Below are 8,364 nucleotides of genomic sequence, written 5' to 3'. Positions count from 1 at the left end.
CTCTCAATAAAATTTGTATTTAAAATAATATTGCTGCCACAAAAATAACATATTACATTTATTAGATGCTTCCAATGTTTTTTAGCCTCTGGTCATATTTATATATCTCATAAGGTCTGAATTTCAGTTCACATTATTACAAATGACTCCATAGGAATAAGACACCATCTTTCTCCGCCTAAATATGCATTCAGTAGAAATCCTTACAAAGCAAATCCATGAATTTTAAAAGCCAGAAAGGACACTCGCTGTAGCTAAGAGCCTGGCCAGTTCCATCATTTAAAGAGAAAGCCCTGGTGCACACACTGGTAAGGTGGAACAGCACTGCCCACAGAGGGGACCCTGCATATACTTTAATAACACAGCAAGCCTCATCCACCACTCAGAGGCACACTTCCAACTCCTCCATCCCCTCTTCATGAGTCTCAAAACAACTGCTCCAAGTCCCTGCCTGTGGACATCCTTGGTGTGTAGCAGGATGGGGCTCTCCATCCCTTTGCCTCCTTTGTTCTTCCTTACCCTTACCTCCAAAAGCAAGGGGGGTCTTTTATCATAAGGAGCACCAAAGGTGTTTATGAGAAGTGATTAACAGTAACAGAAGAGGTTGCCTTGTAACTGTGTGTCTCTAAAGAGCCTGGAGCCCTAAGAAGACACTCAGAAAGGGCTGTAAAAATCTGTCAAGATCCCAGGACGGGACCTACCTACTGGGGGTATCTGCTAGATAGAAGCAACTTCCTTAATACAAAGGCAGGATAAGAGTAGGAGACTGGAGAAAAAGAGATTTGCAGGTAGCTTCACAAGGCTGACTCAATTTGGCCTGAAATAAATCCAAAGGAAATGAAAAAAAGATTTTGTACCATGGCCTCAAAATGTATTATTAATCATGATTAGTAACACTGGGTCAAGTAACAGATACTGTGGACCATACAAATTGGGTCATTGGTTTCTGCTTAGATGGAATGTCTTTTAAAGTGCCCGTGTGTGTGCTGGGAATGAGGTCCATGCTCTAGGGAAGTTTCCAGGCCCTAAGCAGCTCTGTCCTAGCTAGTCAGGGCCTGAATCCGTCCTAGTGATCCTGGCAACTCTGAATGGCTCCAAACTATCCATGTTCCTTTGATGCCTCGTCTCCCTTGCTCCTGCCTCATGTACAGATATAATACCATATTCATTTGGGCCTCCCTGAAATTGCCTTTTACATACTTTATCATCCCTAAAACCCTCAGAATCAGAATTAGAAAATCTATGAGAATGTTCACTACTGTAGGAGAGAAAAGTGAGTTGTTCTATCATGGCGAGTCATCTAAAGTTAATCAACAGTTGCTGTAACATTCCAACACCCTCACCTCTTCCCCCATTCCACCCCAAAAAGAATGAGCTGGGCTGTTATGCAATGCTGACAAAATGAGCTATAAGGAAATAAATAAAATGTGCATGACAGGCTGCTTAAATCTGATATAAACATTCAGAAATTTCAGTGAGTCGGAAGGAGGGGAGGAAGGAAGGGTAGAAGGGAAGGAAGGAAATCTATGGGAGAAATTTATTTGAGGGGGATGTAGGAGATCATCTATGTGGTAGACCATGAATCCAGGATTCACCACTAAGAATAATTCTATGGAAACAATGACAACAGCAACTCTAGATCCCGTCCTTTGCTTCAAATGTCTTAAAACACAAAGGAAGATACCCATGTCTGTCCAATATTAAAAAAGAAAAATATTAAGTGACAGATGTGGTAACATCCAAATGCTATTTCTTTAATTTAGACTCTTTCCAGCAAGTTAACAGGAACATTGGAGAAAGTTGATGTAACTGTGGCTGACCCTAGACTTGATCATTACCATGCCATGTGGCAAAATGAAACACCTGAGCATTAGAGAAAGCAACATGTCCTTTGTTAAGCACAACTTTAATAATGACAGTGGTGAAACTGTCACCACTAATGGAAAGTCTGCAAGCTTCTATGTGAGCTGATAATGATCATAGCTGTGGGCTTGCAGAATAATGTACATACATGAGGCTAAAACTAGATTGCCCCAAGGGAAAAAAGAATTAGGAAAAAGTAGAATTTGTTGTCATGCATACTCCCTTAGTGAAATGCCACCTTGTGAGCTCTGACGACCCAATAAGTAGGGCCTACATTCCCAGGCCTGGGGATCCAAGCTGTCCTCCAGGCACACAGACACAGGTGTGCAGACTGGCAGTGACAGACTTGGGTCCCAGTCCAGTATGCTTGTCCCTGTACTACACACTGTGCAGTGTTTCCAGCCTGATGGGCTTGGACACGTAGCCTGGCTTCGTTTCTTGCTAACTGGGTGACCTTGGACATCCCTGGTTGCCTACCAAGCACCTCATATCTCTTTCTTATCAAAAGAATCCTGCTGTTTTTCAAAGTGGAACTACACCTTCAGCTCTTCTGGGTCTCTAGCTCACTGACTGTGGACCTTCTCAGCCTCCATAATGACATGAGCCAATTCATTATAATAAACCATATCTATCTGTCTCTATCTCACTAGGTATCCTATTTTCTGCTGTTTCTCCAGAGATCTTTGACTAATACATATATCATTCTATGTGTTTACCACCCATATAAATATGCTTTATTCTGAGTAAAACAACAGCTTTACCACATGATCTAAAGTATTTAAATAATCTACTTTGACTGCAGGTTATAGGAAGGCATGTAAATATCCTTCCTAAAGAACTGTTTCCTGAGGAGTTGAATATTCTTAATGCAGAAAATCACACTGCTATTTAGTATATGTGAAAAATAATTCTCCTCGGGGTTTTCTGTATTTAGAGAGGCCAATTCCACAGTGGCTAAGGTATAGCCTGGTATTATTGCCTCTGTGGTATGTCATATTAGAAGGCCTGCTATCATAAATGCTGGTTGGAATCTACAACAGAAACTCTTGGTGAGAGACTAAGGCCTTCACTAGGAAATATACCTGGATATTCCTTTTGTAATCATCATCATAAACCAGGCAACAAATGACTGCTTACCCAAGCTTCCCTCTGGCTTTTGCATCATCTGTGAATCAGTCCGAGGATTGGGTGGCTAACCTCCTCTGCCACCCACCCATAGAAATTGTTACTTCAGACAGGACACTGCTGGCTTGGGACAGGCAAAGCCTCTGTATCACTTCATTCACTTTCTTTTAACTTAAGGAACTGAGTGCCTAAACACCAAGAGGATGAGCATCCTGGAGACAGCAACCTTTAAGGCACATTTTCAAGAATGTAAATGTTATAGATGATAACTTCAGCAATATAGAGATCATCCCATCGTTTCCTATGACCTGTGAGACACTGTAAAAAGAGAAAGCTCAGGATGTGTGTGAAACTGGTGGCACTAGACTACTGATACCATCATGAGGTTTTCTTTTGCTGCTGCGGATACTGTTGCTTGAACTAAGTGATGTGATTACCGTGATTACTCAATAATGAAAACGAAGCTCTGTGACATCTGGAAAAAATATATACTCCTTGTTGGCTGTTGCACACCTGGTTCTTCCGTGTGGCCTTCCTAATCATGGTCTCTTCATGTGGTGTATGGCTGAGCAGGCGGGCTCTGACTGTCACTTGACACCACCAAGAATTGCGCTTCCCCACCCACCCTCTTCTCACCTATGAGAAGCGAAGAACACACAACTCATTATACAAAACTCAGCACCTGCTACCAATATATTTTTTGGTTCTTCATGTTTTCTTCTATTTTGTATATTTCTTCAGATGAAAAAGTCTGGTCCTAGAAGAAAACAGCCATTTATCAGCTTTGTCATTTTTGCTGATGCCTTAGCTATACTTGGCCAGTGTGATTTTCCTCCTCCTTTTCCACATTTCTTCAACTTTTCTGTTGTTGTGGAAAGAACACTGGTGGGAAACAAAAGGCCTGGCTAACCATCCCATGCTTGCAGAGCCATGTTAACACTGGGCATGTCTTTAACTTCTCTATGCTTCTGCTTCCTAAATTAGGGGACTTGAACATAACGATAGCCATGTCCCTTCTGGTTCCAAAATTCAAATGACTTATCATTTTTACTGCCCAAACCAGGGGTGGTGGAAGAGTGAAATTATCAAAGTGAATTGCTCCCAGTTGCCATGATGATGGGGTAGGCTTGGAACCCAGAGTGCCTTCCGTCAGGAAAGCAATTTGCTCTGGGAAGGGCCTCTGACACATTAACAGGAGACGTTAGTGAACCACTACTCATTGCTCAACTCCCACCATGACATTTTTCCTTTTAACTTTAAGGAAGCAGAGCTTTTCGCATGTAACCAACAGGTCAGTGGCTCCCCAAAGCAGTCACTTTTTTCACTATGTGCAGGACTCAGCACAGCAGGGGTTCCCTCTAAAGGGAAATCATGCTACAAAGCATCACTGAACAACAGAAACCTACTGAAGGAAGAATTTAGACTGTGGAGCCAACAGACATGCACTGGACATTTCTGTTGCTCCCAGAGGCCCTGGTGGACTGCTGGACAACTCAGGAGTGCACCTTTCAACCCTTGTCTTCCCCAGAGTCATTATTTTCCCTACTTGCTTTCTTTGTTAAGCAGGAAACCTGAGCACCAATCTGAGCTAGCTTCTAACTGTAAGTTTATCAAATTCTCTTTTAAATAAAGTTCCTGCCCACAGGAATTCTCCAATCAGCTGCCAAGAAGATATTTTTTTCCCCAAGAGTATTACATGTAACTCTCCTCTCTGATCAAGCCCAAATAATTTCCAAATAAGAAAGTATGTGTGAGAAAGATTATTATATTAAGACGACCTCCCAGGTAAGATGCTGAGGATAGGACTTCACGTCAATGCAATTGCAGGCACTGTGTCTCTTCTCTTTCAGATTAGAATGAGTAAAATTCCATTGTACAGGCTTAAAAATGAAGCTTTCTAAATACCCAGCACCCTAAAGAAAAAGGCTTTATTAGTTTTTATCTAATTTTGAACCAAAATAGATCTCATCTTAAAGATTATTCAATACTAAAGAGTATTGAGTGTTTTTGTTATTAAGCAGTTGACAGTCCATTATTATATTAATACATTGTCTTTAACATTACAATAATCATTTAATGACAGTATTATAAAGCTAGTGTATTTGGGGTGCTATTTGGTATTCATGCTTTTCCAGTGAGGTTTACCCTACCAAGGAAATAATGGGACAACATTTGCACTTCACTTCAACACAAGCAGAATATTAAATTAAAGGACAATAGTTTGCTCATCAAACTATTGATAATCATGTTTGTTAAACAGTTCATGCTTAATGGCAGTGTGTTTCTAAAACAAGTTTACATACTGTGATTTTTTAAAAATAAATACCATGAAATTAAATTGTGAAATAAACCTTGCAAAGATGTCAAAATTATACTTGCCAGTTACTGACATACATAAGGGATAAAATAACTCTCTTTTTAATGTAAAACACTCTTTTTCCAAAGCTTTCCTAAAGGAAAGTAAATGTACAAATTGTTTAAACTTACTGCTGTAGATACAACTTTGTCAAAATTTAATACTAATCTATGTATCTAGCGTGTTTTAAAAGCACATAGAATTAAGCATTGCTTCATAATCGAGTATGGTGATTAAACGCCTGGGTTCTAGAGCCAGGCTGTTTGAATTAATAAGTCTTGGCTTCCCTGACCAGCATGTGACTTCAACTCTGTGACTTAGTTGCCTCGTCTGTAAAATGGAGGAGGAAATGATACTCTCATCTTTGGGTTGTGGTGAAGATTAAATGGACTAATACGTATTAAGAGCTTAAAGTGAAGTCGCTCAGTCGTGTTCAACTGTTTGCGACCCCATGGACACCAGGCTCCTCCGTCCATGGGATTTTCCAGGCAAGAGTACTGGAGGGGGTTGCCATTTCCTTCTCCAGGGAATCTTCCCAACCTAGGGATCGAACCCAGGTCTCCCACACTGTAGACAGACGCTTTACCATCTGAGCCACCAGGCAAGATTCATTAAGAGCTTAGAACACTGCCCCAAAATTGGTAAGTGCCCATAAAAATTAACTATTATTCTCATTACTATTTCACATATCAGGATGGTAATACAGCAGCGACAGTGCTGATCTGTGAAGACATAAACTGCTATGTGATTCACTGTCTACCTCACTAATCACATCTGGCAGTGTCTCCAGGTCATGTTTCTGCTATTACATTTATAGCTTTTTCTCCTGATGTTTATAAACTGTTAATACATCCAGAATTTAATTTTTGGTGAAGTGCAAGGTAGAGATCCACCCATATTTTTTCCATATGACTACATTGTTTTCCCAAAACCATTTGTTCAATGAATACCTCATTTTTTTTTTCATACTACTTTTCTGTGTCTATTCATCTCCCATAATCTTAAACCAAATCTTCAAACTAGGTTTCAGTTACGCTTGAGGATACTCAATGGCACATAAGCATGGATGGTTTTGGTGGTCATATACAGATCTTCAACTTCCACTTCCACTTTCCCAAAATCATTTGCCTAGGAAGATGCCAGTCACCAAGGATCTTTCTCTTTCTCTCTTTTAAGAAGTAGACTGTTTTTAAGAGCAGTTTCGAATACAAAGTAAAACTGACTAGAAAGTAGAGTCCCATGCACCCTTGGCCACAACACATGCACAGCATGCCCCACCATCAGTACCCTCTACCAGAGTGCTACCTTTGTTACAAGTGCTTAATATGCAGGGACACATTATCACCCATGGTCCATAGTTTACACTAAAGTTCACTCTTAACATTGGACATTCAACACAGTTGCAGTGTAGTCGCTCAGTCGTGTCTGACTCTCCGTGACCCCATGAACCACAGCACACCTGGCCTCCCTGTCCATCATTAACTCCCAGAATTTACCCAAACTCATGTCCACTGAGTCAGTGATGCCATCCAACCATCTCATCCTCTGTCATCCCCTTCTCCTCCTGCCTTCAATCTTTCCCAACATCAGTGTCTTTTCAAATGAGTCAGCTCTTCACATCAGGTAGCCAAAATATTGGAGTTTCGGCTTCAACATAAGTCCTTCCAATGAACACCCAGGACTGATCTCCTTTAGGATGGACTGGTTGGATCTCCTTGCAGTCCAAGGGACTCTCAAGAGTCTTCTCCAACACCACAGTTCAAAAGCATCAATTCTTCAGCACTCAGCTTTCTTCATAGTTCAACTCTCACATTAATACATGACTACTGGAAAAACCATAGCCTTGACTTGATGGACCTTTGTTGACAAAGTAATGTCTCTGCTTTTTAATATGCTGTCTAGGTTGATCATAACTTTCCTTCCAAGGATTAAGTGTCTTTTAATTTCATGGCTGCAGTCACCATGTGCAGTGATTTTGCAGCCCTGAAAAAATCAAGTCTGACACTGTTTCCACTGTTTCCCCATCTATTTGCCGTGAAGTGATGGGACCAGATGCCATAATCTTAGTTTTCTGAATGCTGAGCTTTAAGCCAACTTTTTCACTCTCCTCTTTCACTTTCATCAAGAGGCTCTTTAGTTCTTCTTCACTTTCTGCCATAAGGGTGGTGTCATCTGCATATCTGAGGTTATTGATATTTCTCCCAGCAATCTTGATTCCAGCTTGTGCTTCTTCCAGCGCAGCGTTTCTCATGATGTACTCTGCATATAAGTTAAATAAGCAGGGTGACAATATACAGCCTTGACATACTCCTTTTCCTATTTGGAACCAGTCTGTTGTTCCTTGTCCAGTTCTAACTGTTGCTTCCTAACCTGCATACAGGTCATTCAGTGGATTTTGACAAAAATAATGACATGTATTCACCATGATACTATCATACAGAATAGTTTCACTGCCCTAAAAATCCTATGTGTTCTGCCTGTTTATTCCTCTCTCTCCCACCTTTTCCCTGGCAATTACTAATCTTTTTAGTCTTTACAGTTTTGTGTTCTCCAGAATGTCATAGTTGGAAACATACAGCATGTAGCTTTTTAAGATCGCTTTCTTTCACCTGTCAATGTCAAGAGTCTTTTCTCATACTCCTCTTTCCAAATTTCTTCCTATTTCAACATGAAAGTCATATATCCTACCTGGTCCTAATCTTAATACTGTACTTTGCCAAATGAATAATCCTTGAAACAACTCCTTTAATGAAGACACGATAACACATTCTCCCCTGTACATCTCATTAAGAAATACATTTCCAGTAAATTTTACTATTTAGGTGACAAGGAACATACCCTTTGTTTGCTGAAAGGCTTCAGTGGCTCTATCTCCCCGTCCCATTAGACAGCCTAGCAATGATTCAGCTAAAAATATTGGGAGGTAGCTTCTAGCTGAGGTCAGCATAACTAAGCTCCAACTACTTCTCTTTTCTAAGAAAGTCATCTCACCTCTAGGAAGCCCCTGTGTTACATAGTTA

This window comes from Bos indicus x Bos taurus, chromosome 6, assembly GCF_003369695.1.
Source record: "Bos indicus x Bos taurus breed Angus x Brahman F1 hybrid chromosome 6, Bos_hybrid_MaternalHap_v2.0, whole genome shotgun sequence".
In the NCBI taxonomy this organism is placed as follows: Eukaryota; Metazoa; Chordata; class Mammalia; order Artiodactyla; family Bovidae; genus Bos; species Bos indicus x Bos taurus.
Note: the sequence above shows the minus strand (reverse complement) of the source record.